The sequence below is a fragment of the Myotis myotis genome, unplaced genomic scaffold, assembly GCF_014108235.1.
Source record: "Myotis myotis isolate mMyoMyo1 unplaced genomic scaffold, mMyoMyo1.p scaffold_m19_p_1, whole genome shotgun sequence".
Classification (NCBI taxonomy): Eukaryota; Metazoa; Chordata; class Mammalia; order Chiroptera; family Vespertilionidae; genus Myotis; species Myotis myotis.
Window position 1 is genome coordinate 146330507 of NW_023416313.1, and position 15561 is coordinate 146346067.

General features: G+C 44.9%; 1 protein-coding gene across 2 annotated transcripts in view; it reads left to right on the forward strand.

Moving 5' to 3' along the window:
• The first annotated feature begins 5952 nt into the window (after positions 1–5952).
• The window catches only part of STXBP6 (syntaxin binding protein 6), a 266791-nt gene continuing 257182 nt past the window's right edge, over positions 5953–15561 (forward strand). The window contains exon 1 of one of the 2 annotated variants that reach the window (XM_036354233.1): positions 5953–6240. The gene's annotated coding sequence lies outside the window, so the exon portion shown is untranslated. Of the gene's footprint in view, positions 6241–6380; positions 6765–15561 lie in introns of those variants that run through there. The other variant, XM_036354214.1, reaches the window with a different exon arrangement.

Sequence of the window (15561 nt, forward strand, 5' to 3'; positions counted from 1 at the left end):
TATACAATGCAGCTGGTCCTGAGGTCAGCCGTGGGGTCACTTGTCTGGTTTTGCTGCTTTTCTGGGCCCTGGGGCTGAAATACAACTGAGGCCTAGATACTATCTCTAGGGTGGAAAGGTCAGGGGGCCCAAACCGCATGACCAGTGATATGCTAGGGGAAGAAAGGTCACACTAGGGTAAGGTCCCACCCTACAATTTTCCTTTGCTAGACACCCAGGGATTTCCACCCGGTGACTGTTCTAAACCTGACCTATCGTCGGTGCTCTGCTCATGTCTGTCTCACTGCCTACCACACTTCCACCTCAGTGCCCTTGCACATGCTGTTTTCTCTGCCTGAATTCTCTTTCTTTGCTTCTTTTTTGCCTACTCATCTACTTGAATTTTAATCTGCAGGCCTTAGCTTGATCATTATTTCTTCAAGAAAGTCTTCCTTTCCTTTGCCCATTATTTCTACTATATGCTGTTAATAAAATGTACCTTTTGATTGTAAAACCTATCACTGATGCCATTTTATATTATGTGTGTTTTAAATAGAAGATTCTTTATCTCTTCAGAGATAAGATAATGTAATGAACTATTTGACTCTTGTCCCTGATGAACCAGTCACCTCAATAGTGACAGGTTATAACTGTCATTTGTTTATGGGCTCCTCCTTCTGAGCCAGGCATTGGATGACAAAAATTGAGGACCCTTAAGACTTGTTCCCGGCACTCAAGGAACTAACAATTTGATTGGAAAGACGTGGCTAAAACATATTAAACTATTACAGAGCAGCCAAGTCCAAGGTGAAACCAAATCTTTTTGCAAGACTAAAACTTACTTGGTTTCATTTTTTTCCAAGAAATGGCTTTGCATTTTAGTCTCTTATCTATATGTTGGTATATGAAAGCTGAAACAGCTTAGGATAAAGTAATATAATTAGAGAAGCAAAAGGAAGCTTTGAGAAAGTGAAAGACCAAAAAAGATGAAGGGGAAGAAATGAGAATTGCAGTTTGCCACGAGTCTCAGAAATGTTCCATCTTGCTGCTTTTAAGATTCTCTCCTTGTCTTTAATATATGCCATTTTAATTATGATGTGCCTTGGTGTGGGACTCTTTGGGTTCATCTTGTTTGAGATTCTCTGCATTTCCTGGACTTGTGTGTCTTTTTCCTTCACCAGGTTAAGGAAGGTTCAGTCATTATTTCTTCAAACAGGTTCTTGATTTCTTGCTCCTTTTCTTTTTCTTCTGGTACCCCTATGACACAAATGTTGTTACTCTTCATATAGTCCCAAAGGTCTTTTAAACTATCCTCACTTTTTAAAATTCTTTTTTCTTTTTGCTGCTCTGATTGGGTGTTTTCTGCTACCTTGTCTTCCAAATCACTGACTCCAATCTCTGCTTCATCCAACTTACTGCTTATTCCTTATTGTGCATTCTTTATTTCAGATATTGTATTCTTTATTTTTTCTGGCTTTTATCACCTTTTCTATGCTCACTATCTTTTTGACAAGGTTCTCACTGATTTCATCATACATACATACCGAGTCTTAAAGCCCAGGACAGATCAGTTAGAGAACCAAGGCTCCCTGAGGTGCCTCTGCTTGCCTCCATTTCATTTAGTTATTTTTCTGGGGATTTCTCCTGTTCTTTTAGTTGGGGCATGTTTCTTTGTCTCCCCATTTTTGGCTGCCTCTCTGTATTTGTTTCTGTGTATTAAGTCCCAGTCTTGGTAGGGTGGCCTTAGGTAGTAGGTGTCCTCTGGGGCTGTGATGAAGTCTCCCCGATCACCTGAGTTAGATGCTCCAGTAATGCCCATTGTGTGGGTTATGTGAGCCCTCCCTCCTGTTTGTAGTTGAGTCTTGATTAGCTGACTATGAAGGTGACCCTGACCACAGTATATGAGCTGCTAGTCAGGGGTTGAGCCCATGAAGCAGAATCTGTCCCACAGGGGTTGGTGCCTGCCAAGATCTCCTTTTGGGTGTACCTCTTCTGAAGCTAATTGGGTCATGCTCTGATGTGGTCTGAAACCCACCACTGGGTGTATTGTTTCTGGGGTCTCTTGGGAGGGACTTCAGTGCAGATCAACGTCAGAGGCTGCCTTTGACTGGTCCTGGGCTACCTGTTTGGAGCTACAAAGTGATTTATTGTTTCTGGCAGCCTCTGCTGGGCCTGGGTGCACATGAGAGATACTAAGCTACATACCAAGGTCCTGAGGCCCAGGACAGATCAGTTAAAGAACCAAGGCACCTTGAGATCCACTTTCACCTGATGGCTGCCGGTTAGGCTTAGTCACTGAAAGAGCCTCTGGCAGTAGTCCTGAGGTAGGTTCTAAGTGAGTCATCAAGTAGGATTGAGGGGTGCTCACCAGGTTGATAGAGCTTCAAACTCGGTGACAGTACTGGGTCTCAGGGAACATTAAGGCCAGCTACCACCCATCTGGGGCCTCTATGGTGAAGCAGGGGCTCAGGAAGTCATTGGGGTGAGGCCAGAAGAGTTCATCAGGTTAAAACAATTAATATTTGGTCATGTGGAGGGAAGGCTCTTCACAGGAACAGTGGCACTGGTAGAGGCATGGGTGGGGCAGGGCTGTACTTCCTCAAGAGCCTTCCAAGAAAGTCTGCACTGCAGGCCCAGCAAATTCCCCCTCAGGGCAGGACCTTGACAAGGCAGTGCCAAAGGGAGTTAGGAGAGCGGGGCTTGTGCATTCCCCTCCAGGTGAATGGAGGGGAGGACTCAACCCAGGAAAGATGCCATCTGTGGGCAGTGTGGGAGAGGGACTCAGCACAAAGACAATGGAATCTGACCCTCTAGCCTTCTCCTTGACGCCGCACAACCTAGTCTCTCCCTGTATGACTCCAGTCTGCTCTGAGCTGCCATCCTTCTGCTGCAGCCCAGAGTGAGTGAGCACAAATTTTGTATGCTGACCCTTTAATAGGGCACCTGGGTTCTAGCAGAATTTTGTCTCTCTCTGGGCAGATGGAATCTCAGATGATTTTCACAGCCAGATGTTATGCAGGCTATTCTTCTAGGGCCTAGGCACTGGTGCTCTGGGATGGGGAGCTCAGTATGGGTTTGAGACCCCTTACTCCTCAGAGGGGACCTCTACAGTTGAGATATCCCTTCCAATTCTCAATCACCATATATGGGTTTGGAGCCAGCCCTTTTCACGTCTCTGCCCTTCGTATCAGCCTTGATGTGCTTCTTCTTTCTGCAAATCTTTGTTATGGGACTTCTGTTCAGCTAGTCTTCAGTTGGTTATTCAGGTTGATTGTTTTTTATGTTAGTTGTAATTCTGATTTAGTTCTGGGAAAAGATGAGTGTAACTTCCACCTACTCTGTTGCCATCTTCAATCTCTAGTTCTGGATTCTGGAGGTCCAAGATCAGGGTGTCAGCATGGTCAGGTTCTAGAAAGGGCCCCCCTCTTCTTCCTGTGTTCAAGGTACTTTTGCCATAAACCCATGTTTTCCTTTTCCAGAATAAAATAGTAATTTAAAAGTCTGTAACTTGGCATGTAGATGAACTGTAAGATATTTTTTCAGTTCTATGGTTTCATGATTAGACTTTAAAAGAAAAAAAAAAACACCAAATATGCTTGTTCTCATATGTTATATGCAAGAAACTGGCAATAATAGTTCTTGGGAAGGGAAACTTACTTTTTCCTTGAACTAAGCTTTTCTTTTTTTTTTGCATTGAGCTTTTTAATATCATGTATTATTTACTGCTAATACAAATATTTAAAAAAAAAACAAATACCTTTGAAATTTAAGTAGACAAAACATTTTATTTGTTAAAGCAGTTCTTCCTTTATAAATGTTTACATCCTGTTCTTCTTGCCCAAACTTATCATTAGTGAATTTTAAAAATAATAATACTTAAGAACTGTGGGAGGTGGAATGGAGATACAGAAGGTTTTGATCATGGAAATTGCTATTTATTCTGAAAATATTTTTAACTACCTGTGATAGGTCCTGGGCTGGGCACTTCCTCCTTTCCATAACTTCTAGAAGGCTTCTTGTGTAAACACCCACACATTTTTCTGTTCTTTGAGAGTTCTGCATGCTTAAAATGCTTCCCATAGATAAGAGATGGTCTATTCTCCATGAATTTAGCAATCAGCTAACCTGCAGGGAGAATCACCAGATATTAAGGAAAGTTCCAGGTGTCTGGTTGAGGCAGAAACTACATTGATGACCTACCTGCAGATGAGATGGAGGGTAGTTGTATTGGTTTGGGGAGGGAGGTAGTAATCTTGAACTAGATCTGCCATATTGAGAAAATAAAAGATAAAGAGGAAGATTAAAAAAAGAAAGGAAGGTGGTAGGAAAGGAGGGTGTCAGTGGAAACTGATACAGGGACATTTTAACTCATAAAATTGTTGTATTACACAAAGCACAGGATAGGGTGAGGTAGGCCACAAAACTTAAGGGAATGTCAAAGACTTGGTAATCAGAATAAATAATTTCTTTAAAATTTTTAAAATACATTTTTATTGATTTTAGAAAGGGCAGAGAAGGGAAAGATAGAAACATTGATGAGAGAGAAACATGGATCGGTTGCCTCCTGCACACCCCCCATTGGGGAGCAAGCCCTCAATCTGGGCATTTGCCCTGACTAGGAATCAAACTAGTTATGTCTTGGTTCATGGGTCAACAACACTCAACTGCTAAGCCACCCTGGCTGGGCTCAGGATAAATATCTTAATACAATATTTTAAAAATTAATGCAAATGTATGATGAAAAATATAAAAATTTAAGATAATGGTGGGGTTAGCATTTCTGGTTTTTGGGGGTTTGTTTTTTTAAGACTCCAAAAGGCTTTGGGCAGGGCACTGTTAGTGAACCTGCAGAAACTACCTACTCAGTTACTCTTTTATTAATGACTAGAGGCCCAGTGCACGGATTTGTGCACATTGAAAGGAAATTAATTAGAAGGTGGGAGGGGGGGTGGGGCTGGGCTAGATGGGCAGGACACGCCCTGGAGCTAACCTCCCTTGGCCCCCGCTGCCATGGTTTCACCAGAAGGACATTTGGCTGTCTGGTCTAATTAGCACATTATGCTTTTGTTATTATAGATGTTTTCCGAAAGTTAATTCTCACAATCCCTCTTACATCAGTACCTTTTCTCAAATGCCCCAGCATTTATCTATAGTTCTCTTCTGTCTGAAAAACCAATTCCCTTAGTAAGTGGTAGTACTTTGATGGCACTCTGAATCATCTTGGATCCTTTCAGTTCCTTTCCAGAGCGGAGTGGACACACTGGCACCTCATTGCTAAAGGAATGCAGAAATCATAGACCTCAAATTGGCTGTCTTAAGGCTTGAGCAGGGAAGGAACTCGGGTATATTTTGTTTGGTACAGAGTGATTTTTTAAAATTGAATACATTATCAAGATTTTAAAATCAGAATGCTTTATATGAAAATAATCTAAATCTCTCATTCCTTGGGAAATTAGAAAACCTAGCAAAAATAGGCCCCAATTCTTTGGGGATAGCGACCGGCAATTTAGAGCAGAGTGGCTCTGCCCCTAGTGCCCTCTCGTCCTCCACCCCCCACGCGGTTTACTCATGGGCATTGCCTGCCAAGCCCCACGAACTCTTTGCATTTGCCCCACAGGAATTAAGGAGCAATGGCTAACACCCATCTGTTGGGGCCATTCCTTCTCTCCTGGAGAATAAATGTTCCCCTTGCCCTTCGAATACAGCTTTGCACAGAGGATCACAGAAACAGCTCACCTTCCTAGCGGACCAACTTCCCACAACCCATGAAACTTGCACTACCCTCCGCACATTGTCCCAGCCCTTTGCTCCAGGGTCCCCTTCCTTGCATAGGGCCTTCCCGGGGTGGCCCACCATTGGGATTTGGAGCCCAGAGGCGGGTCCGCGGCCCGCCGCCGCCGCTCTCTGCCCCGGGCCGGGAGCGCGGCTCGCCCCGGCGGCACTGGGCATGCTCAGAGGCGGCCGCGGGGGCAGGTTTGCTTCGCAGGCGCTCGCACTCGGCGGCCGGCGGGCGCGCGGCTGCAGCTGGAGCTCGGGCGCCTGGAGTTGGAGTTGCCGGGAGTTTCCCTCCCACTCCTCCCTCTTCGCGCGCGGCAGCCGAAACCGGCGCGCGAGCCGCCAGAGGCGGCCGGCCAGCAACCGACCCCGCAAAGCCTTGTCCGGAGCCCGGAGCCCCGTGCGGGGCAGCCCCCGGGGAGGAGCCTCGCTGGCTGGGACGCGTGCCGCGCACTGGCACTGCCGGGGCACGAGCCAGGCTGCACGGTAGGGCCGGGGCGTGGGGAGCGGGCGGGCGAGGCAGAGGCCAGGCCAGGGGGGATGCGGCTGCAGCAGCCGCAGCGATCGGGGCTCCCGGCGCTCGGTCCGATGAGGGAGGCTGGGGCAGGGACCCCGCGGCGGGGCCGGAGGGGTAGGCAGGCGCTCAGATAGATGCTATCGAGTTGGCGGGCGGTGGGGTACAGGGGCTGCGCGCAGCTGCTGAGGGCGCGCCCAGAGCGATTCGGGTGCCTGGTTCCCCCCAAACCTGGTACTCGATGCGCGGACAGGGTTGAGCAAGCCGCGAAGCGGGGCACTTTCCTCCGAGAAAGTTGAGGATGGAGCCCTTATTTTCTCACCGTGCCCGCGGTACGATGGTCCTGAGAGTGCCGCCCGAAGCCCCCCGTGTGGAGGAGCTGAGGGGTCGCGGCGCCCCTGGGCAGAGCTCCTCCACCCCCGGCTGAAATCTACGAAACACCCAGATCTTCGCTTCCCTGGCGTCGTCTAGGAAAATCATTCCTGCCAAAACCGAGGTAGGCTCCCGGGCGGCACGGCTCCCTGCCTCTAGGGCGCTACCTAGGGCGATGCCCCTTCTCCAACCTCAGAAGTGGCCAAGGGCGCCGGGTTCCCTGTTGGCCCTTGAGGTGGCCGGAATGGAGCCCCACACACATGGTGGGGCAACGTGGCTGGGTAGGTGGCCAGCCTAAGTTTTCCTCCAGCCCTTTCCTAGTTTTACAGCACCCTACCACCAACTCCGCCCTTCCCCTTTCATCTTCGCAGAGATAAGACCTGGAGGAAGAGGTTGGAGAGTTTGGGTGACATACTGTTCCTTAAGAGAGGACGCCTGGGTCGTATCTGCCTTGGGCTCAAGCCCCAAGACTAAGAAATCCTCCCCCCTTTCTATTATTCTTCCTCAGGGGCTGGGCGGGAGGTAACAGCGCCTGTGGGCCCACAAGAATGACCACTTCATCCCACTGGTCTCCTAAGATCGTGTCCGGGCGACTCCAGGACCCTGGAGATGGCATTGTGTGGATTGTGAGGGTGTGGAGGATGCTGATGGTTTCTCTTGGCTCCACTTTTTTCACTTCTTGTTTTGAGTTTTGGGGTTTTGCCTGCACGCGAGTCAGAGCTGTGCTGTCATAACCCGAGGGGATGGGGGTGGAGGAGCTTCAACCAGGCAGTGAGCCCTGCGCGCCCGCTTCTGAGGTTGCTAGTGGGAACTCGTCCAGAAATGATTATGCAGGCTAGAAATATGCCTCTTTTTTGGCCGAACACCTTGGCTGTTGGGTTTGTGTGTTAATTTCTTAAAGGGGTACCCACACACTGCTCAAATGCCATGTTTTAGGGGCTCCCCATTGGTGCTACCTGTTTTCCTATGTGTTTTTCCTAGGGGTCATTTGCTCTGTCGCACATTTTCTGATGTGGGAATCCCTGGTATGGGTACATGTTACAGAGCCAGAGAGACCAGATGTCAGGCTGTAGCTTTTCAGGGCATGACTGTGCTGGCAAACTGTTAGCCACTCTAGACTTCAGTTTTCTCCTCTGTCTAATGGGGACAATAGTGACCTTATCTCCTTTCCTTGCAGGAGACTTGGGTGAAATAATGAAAGTGAAAAGTGCTCAGAACACCTCAAAGCACTATTCACGTCTTACTGTGTTTGTGCCTTTCACTCAGTTTCTTTCTTTCTTTCTTTCTTTCTTTCTTTCTTTCTTTCTTTCTTTCTTTCTTTCTTTCTTTCTTTCTTTCTTTCTAAATGAACCACTTCTTTTAATTATAACAAGACATCTAAGTCTTCTCCCCTCTGCCCACTCCTTACGAAGAGATTTAATTGCTAGGGTCTTTTGGAGTAGCTATTTCTCTTCTTTATTCTCTTCCTGTAAATCCATCTCTTTTGATGCCCCAGTCCTCATATTTATCTGAGGGAAGCATGGTATAGATGAGGAGACAGGGTGGGATCACCTTGTCAATCTTCAGAGTTCTGGGCCCTGGTTTCAGATCTAAAGTTGATGAACAAGTCAGCAGACTCTAGGCTAGAGCTCTGGCTTGACCTTTAATAGTGACCTTGAATTAAGGACTCAACTCCTCATTGGGGAAATCAGTCTGTGAGGTTAAGCAATGCTGAGTAGAGGCAAGAACAGGTGAGATTGTCTCTGACACACTTAGTAAGGGTTTCATCAGGCTCCTGACCCCCCACCCCCCTCTGCATCTTCCCCAATCCTAGGGCAGTAGTTCTCAAACATGAGCATCAGAGTCACCTAGAGTACAGCTATGAGGTGAGAGAAAGTAAGAAAATGAGGTTTGTTCTGGAATGCCATTATTTTAAAATCTCACCTATAGAGACAGTGTTTTAGGAACTTGCCTAAACCATTTTGTATTTCCAGTACCTGTGCCTGTTACCATTGTCCTGTTTGAATCATTCTGATTGCTCTTCAAATGAATTATTTTTCACACACACACACACACACACACACACACACACACACACACACACAGATAGGAACTCCCCTCCTTTTTGTACTGTAAAGTATTTAGTCATTGGTTCCTAGGTCATTCTTTGGTAGACTGAGGTTGGTGATCCTGTTATTGATAAATCCAACAACTACTCCATTTCCTTTCTTTGGGAATCTCAGGCATTTGAAAAGAGGAGGTTGCATAAAGTTCTGGCAGCTTGAACCTTACATTTGGAGAACTTATGAGCAAGTTTAAAAAGAATTGTTATATGGTGTCTTCTCTGAATGGGCAGTTTACCCAGACCTTGGGGCAGGTGTTGTACACACCATGACAGATGTCCTATGGTGGTCACATCTGGGGAAGGCCTTCCATTCCTTCTGGTAGTAACTGAGCTGCTCTCTCACTCTCCAAGGGGGCAGAAGGCCGAATGTCAGGGGCAACTGTACAGCATTAGTGCTGCTGGGTGTGATTTAGCTTATAAGCAAGCACTTTTGGGGCACAGCCCAATCTTAAGCTTTTCTCCTTGTCCCTTTAAGCTATGGTCCTGGGCTGAGAGTTGACCATGACTTACGGTGGCCTACGATGTGGCAATGATTTCTAGCTACTTTGTATCAGAGAGGCTTGGATCCTGCTTGAGTCAGGAGGGTTCCCGAGATGACATCCTAAAGCAGGAATAGGAATATGTAGCACCCACAGGGACTAGGTGTAAGAGGCGGGTCAACATTTAAACTAGCCTCGTGTTGCTGTGCCGAAAGAAGTGCCAGCTGGCCATCATGCTTTATCTCAGCTTTCCATTTGTTCTTTGTTATAGTTTTAAAATGACTAGCACTAGGAAAACCTGTCAGTAAAGACAGGTTTTAAGAAACTCAAGTGTAGCACTTAGTGTTAAAGTAGATAAACTGCAAGACCCAGGCCTGTCTTCCTGCCTATAATCAGCAGTCAGTGAAGAAACAATCTTCGGGTTGTAATTCTTGAGCTTTCCTAGCTAATTTAAACGGTTTTGGCACTTAACATAAGTAGGGAACATTTCTACTTTAAAATTCTTTCCCATAACTTGATGTTTATATTTTGGGTGCTACGCCTACTTTCCACCACTAGGATTTTTTTCCAGTGTAGGGAAAGCTTCTTTCCTTATCACTGTTGCTCACTGTTCTCAGCATGTGACCATATTATATCTTTGCTCCCTTGGATAAATCTGTTTTGAGCTGGTCATTATGATACTTTATTTCTCTTTGGTCATCAGAGCTGTTGTTACTGGGTCATAGAGATTCAAGGCCCATTCCTGGAACACTGTTCCCAGCCTTCCTAGAGGGTGCTTTTTAACTAAAACTTGGGTTGTATTGCACTTGCTCAATTCTAATATACATTTTTTCACACTTCATCATTTTCCAACTTCAGAAATCCAGATGGCTCTTAAAATGATGAACACACAATGTATGTTTTTTTTTTTTTCTTTTTCCGTAACTTGGCACATTAATAGACTGACTTCCAATTTTTGGCATTCTAAAACAAAGCATATTTGGTTCTTTACCCCAGTAGAAAATATAATTTCTACTCAGTGCTTTCCAACTGATAGAATCGAACAGCATTTGAATTAGCTCAGCAGTTCCCAGACTATGTCGGAAGAATGATGTTGGGGTGGATGTTAATAGGTGTCCTCTTGTAAAGGGCAGATCAATTTGGAAGCAGTGCTCATTGTGTTTGCTTCTCTTAGAGACTCTCCACATGTGCACCATCATATCAAAGACCCTGAGAAGTACTGCAGTTAACAGAGTCAGCAACAAAAAACTTGGTTGTATTTATTTAATTAAATGTTTCCCAGAGCATTTTGAGGATTTGTGTGTAACTTCTAGGATTCCATTACTGAACTGGCACAATCCAGCAATTGTAGCAAGTGGTTTAATAGCATCTGTGGATGGGGAAATTTTACCTAATATGTCCTTAACGTAAAGAGCATTTGCTAAATAAGAATATTAATTGATTAGTGAACTCTCCAGGTGTTTACTGTTTTTAATTTCAGAGTGGAGAGAAAACACTTTAAGTTGTGGTGGCTAAGAAAGTCTCCATGGAGGGGCTTGAGTAAGAAAACGTTGGAAATGATGGCTGGCACTTTTGTAGAGGAAAAGGGGTGTTTCAGTTTGGTGGTATAATGGAGCAGGAATGTGAAGACCTATATTTGTGTCTGCATATAAATACATTTCAGGGCGCTTAAGAAAAGGACCATGCCTAGCACAAAGTGAGACCCGGTGAATCTGTGGTGGTCTGAGAACCTATTTATTGTTAAGGTCTTTTCTTGATTTTGTAAATTCACTGAAGGAGCAGATGAGTTTGTCCACACAGGAGAGCTAGTTGTGGATAAGCAGGAGGGGAGGCACAACACTCGGGTTGAAAACAAGGAGGGATGCATGAGAAAGAAATGAGGAAAAAAGTTGTTCTTAGTCCTTTAGAGGATAGTAGTCCCAGGTACAAAGGAATCTGGTCCAGTTGAAGAATTTTGGATATTTGGGAAAAGGGTGTTTTGGAAGATCCCCTCAAAGAGGGGTCTTAACTGGAGTTTCAAAAAATAGCAAGAAGCCCTGCTGGTGTGGCTCAGTTTGTTGAGCATTGCCCCATGCACTGAAAGGTTGCCAGTTCCGTTCCCACTTAGGGCACATATCCAGGTTGCAGGCTTGTTCCAGGTGTGTGTGGAAGACAACCAATCGATGTTTCTCTAACTCTCTCTCCCTTCCTCTCTCTCTCTAATGAAAAAAATAAAATAAAAAAATAGCAAGAACAAAGAAGTTTTACAACTGAACAATAAACAAGGAAATAACCCAATTTAAAATGGGCTTAGGACTTAAATAAATACCTCTTCCAAGAAGATATACAAATGGCCAATAAATGCATGAAAAGATGCTCAACATCATTAGTTATTAGGGAAATACAAATAAAAACTACGGTGAGATAACACTTCACATCCATCCTGGTGGCTGTAATAAAAAATATATAATAACAAGTGTCAGTGAGGGTGTGAAGAAATCAGAATTTTCATATATTTCATTGTAGATGGGAATGTAAAATTTTACAGCCACTTTGTAAAATAGTAGTTCCTCAAAATGTTAAGCATAGAAGTATCTCATGACCAATTCTACTCCTCGGTATACACCCAAGAAAACAGAGGACATATGTTCATGCAAACACTTGCACATAAATGTTCATAATAGCATTATTTATAACAGTCCCAACATGGAAATAACCCACATTTCCACCTGCTGATGAATGAATAAACAAAATATGGTATATCCACATAATTCCTTGTAAACATACTATATGAATAAAGCCAAACACAAAAGGCCACATATTATGTAATTCCATTATGAAGGGTCCAGAATAGCAAATCCATGGTGATAAAAATTGCATTAGTGGTAGCCAGGGGCTGGGGAGAGGAAGGAATGGGGAGTGACTATTAATGGGTATGTGGTTTCTTTTTCGGAGTGGTGAACATATTCTGGAATTAAATAGTGGTGATGGTTGCACAACTTTGTGAATATACTGAAAACTACTGAACTGTAGCCCTGGCCAGTGTGGCTCAGTTGGTTAGGCAGCATGCCATGTACCAAAATTTTGCTGGTTCAATTCCTGACCAGGGCACATGCCAGGGTTGTAGGCTTGATCCCCGGTAGGGGGCTTGCAGGAGGCAGCCGATCTCTGTTTCACTCTCAGCTCTTACACCAATGTTTCTCTCTACCTCCCCCTCCCTTCCTTTCTCTCTCTCTCTCTCTCTCTCTCTCTCTCTCTCTCTCTCTCTCTATATATATATATATATATATATATATATATATATATCAATAAAATATTTTTCAAAAACTACTGAATTGTACACCTTCAAAGGGTGAATTGAGTGGCATGTGAATATCTCAGTTAAAACAACAACAACAACACAGCAAAAAGGCCATTGTGGCTGGAGTAAGAGGCGACTAACAAGAAAAAAGTGGTGAGAGAGAACCAGGAGTGGGGTATCAATTTCAGGCCAAATTTTCTGCTTTTGGGAAAAAAAGAAATACCTAGATAATTTCTTTCTCCTTGTTTGCCATTGGGTCCCTTAGGATTTTCCTATTACCTTTTCATTCAAAAATCCTTCCCCTGAATTAAAAGTGTTTTGTTCCAAGTTGCTCATACAGTCAGTGGGATAGTTTTCATGGTAAATGCCTGTGATCTCTAGATCAGCATGTGTTTCTGGACTTCCCTCTGGACACGAATTCCATATTTAGGCTTCCATGTGGTGATCCACCAGAGGGCATTAGTGCTGACTGGGCAACTTCTTTTTAGCTTCGCCCTGAAGATTTGACTGTGGTAGACATTTTAGTGTCATCTTCTGATTTGTTTATGGAACTCTGTCAAGGCCTTTTAAAGAAATCTCTGTATTAAACAGGGTTTACATGGCACTTGGCATTATACAAGCATCAGCGTGTTTGGGTCCAAGAGTCATGATACTACATGAGGTTTAATACCATGGGTTTGAGGTCCTGTCCCCTCGGTAGAGATATTTCTTCTGTCTTTAGCGGTGTACGGTAGCTGTGCTTCTCTAACTCATGGGCAGGAAGCACCTGGAAAGCTTGTTAAACGTGCTGATTCAGTAGACCTGGGTTGAGGCTTGGGATTCTGCAGTTATAACCAGCTCCCATTGATGTGGATGCTGCCGACCCATGGATCATTCTGAATATTAGCTGAACGGTATAGAGCAGATGGTCTTGGAGTGGGATAGAGCTGAATGTGAAAGGTCACTCCACCATTCATTTGCTGTGGGAACTTGGGCAAGGTAAGTGACATCTGAGCCACAGTTTTCGTTATCTGTGAGATCAGAGTAAGATCTAGCTCTTAGAAAAGTGTCTAATATGATGCACCTGGAATGTTAAGTATTATTTGACTTTTTCTTCTCACAAGGGTTACAAATCCCATGGTAAAGACCAAGCAAAAATATATATAAAAGAAAGCCACAGGTTTTGAAGAGGGTTTTGATTTCTGGGGGGGGGGGGGGGGGGGGGAGGGGAGAATGTAGGGGAAGTGAGATATGAATCCTACTCCTCAAGACAATATTAATTTGCTTATTGGTTCATAGATTAACACAGTTTTCTTTTTTTGTTTATTTGTTTTAAAAATATATTTTTATTGACTTCAGAGAGGAAGGAAGAGGGAGAGAGAGATAGAAACATCAATGATGAGAGAGACTCATTGACCAGCTGCCTCTTGCACCCCCTCCATCTCCCATCGGGCATTGAGCCCGCTACCCAGGCATGTCCTCTGACCGGGAATTGAACAGTGACCTCTTGGTTCATAGGTTGATGCTCAACCATTTAGCCACACCAGCCAGGCTAGCATTCTATATAATAAAGAGGTAGTATGCAAATTGACTGTCATGCCCTCACACAAGATGGCCACCCCCATGTGATCACAAGATGGCTGCACCCATGTGGTCACAAGATGGCCACCACAAGAAGGCCGGCAAGGGAGGGCAGGTGGGGGCAATTGGGCTTCAGGGGAGGGCAGTTAGGGATGACCAGGCCAGCAGGGGAGCAGTTAGGCATTGATCAGACTGGCATGGGAGTGGTTAGGGGCAATCAGGCAGGCAGGCAGGTGAGCAGTTAGGAGCCAGCAGTCCCAGATTGTGAAAGGGGTGTCCAGATTGGAGGGGTCCCAGATTGGAGAAGGTGCAGGCCAGGCTGAGGGACATCCCCCTGTGTGAGAATTTTGTGCACTGGGCCTCTAGTAGTTTTAATAAAATCACTGTGCTAGTCTCAGCAGAGGCTGGGTAATTTTTAATCTTTGATTTCATGAAGTTGGTGTCTGTTTGACCAGAAAGCCATCTCTGAGCTGCTCAGTTGTTGCTACACTTCCTTGGTGGGGTGGACTCTGCCCATCCTTCCCCTGTCACAGACTTTTCTCTCCTGGAGGAAGTAAAGGAAGCTAAAATGCAAAACATTGAGCTTCATGAACAACATGGGGTAACTTTCTGGTGATGAGTTTGAAAATATTTGCTTCATTGTGGACTTCAGAAAATCTGGGCATGTCATTAGTTTACCTTCCTAACTTTGGATAGTTTACGTTGAATTAGGTTAATGGGGGAACAGCTGCAGGAAGAACTGGGAACTAAATCCAGGCACTGACTACTTCTCCCGCCTGGAGCCCATGTAGCTTGCCCTCAGAGAGCCTCAAGTTTCTTTTGTCGCTATTTGGAACCAAAAATAATCCCTGCTGGGCTGCTTCCTGGGGTTGGGGCTCACATGAGTTGCATTTGTGAGGGCATTGTGAGCTCTCAGAGGATGCAGTCTCTGCAAAGTCTGCTGCATCACCCCGCAGTGCTGGTGTGGGCACTTATGTCCTCACAGGGTTACACAAGGTGAGTTGTGGCTTGTTAACTTTTGTTCTGTTTCTATTTCCTTTTTCCTCATTTGAAGCGGGAGGAAATAAGAGATTATGTTTATATTTCAAGTAAATTGATGGATCCTTTTCACTTTCTTCTAGGGGAAAATAAAAGACACAACATAGTTTTTAAGATTTTAACAAAACCACAAGTGCAAGAAACCAAACTAGTTTCCAGTCTCCACAGCCTGAAAGGCATTGCTTTCCTAAGGATGGTGATTTGACCCTGTGAGGTCCTGTTTCACCTTCCTGTTTAACCATTTCTTGTGGGTTGGCCAGGGTGGGCCTTTAATGACTGATGACTTGGAAAGAAACAAGAGGAGTCACTTTTAAGGTGCCAGACCTGAGTGTTTAAACTTTGATGCTGCACCAACATCAAAGAATCAAAGATAAGGCATTCGGGTGGAAGCCTAACTCTCTAGGCCTCACTGGCACTTGCTATCCTTCTGGAAGGTGGAGGAGGTTAGGGGTGTCATGTG